This window comes from Corvus brachyrhynchos, unplaced genomic scaffold (assembly GCF_000691975.1).
Source record: "Corvus brachyrhynchos isolate BGI_N302 unplaced genomic scaffold, ASM69197v1 scaffold10, whole genome shotgun sequence".
Lineage (NCBI taxonomy): Eukaryota > Metazoa > Chordata > Aves > Passeriformes > Corvidae > Corvus > Corvus brachyrhynchos.
Genome location: NW_008236180.1, coordinates 3,371,442 through 3,371,657, shown reverse-complemented (window position 1 = coordinate 3,371,657; position 216 = coordinate 3,371,442).

The following is a 216-nucleotide window of genomic DNA, read 5'->3' as shown; positions in this document are numbered from 1 at the left end:
TGCAGCGGTCCTGTCCCGGAATGCTCTGCACCGGTCCGAGGATGCTTCGGAACGCTCTGTAGCACCTCGAGGGTGCTCGGTACCGGTCTGAGGATGCTCCGGGATGCTCTGTACCGTCTCGGAGATGCTCCGCACCAACCCGGGGATGTTCGGCGCTGACTCGAGGATGTTCCGGGATGTTCTGTACCGGCTCGGGGATGCTCCGCACTGCCCGGG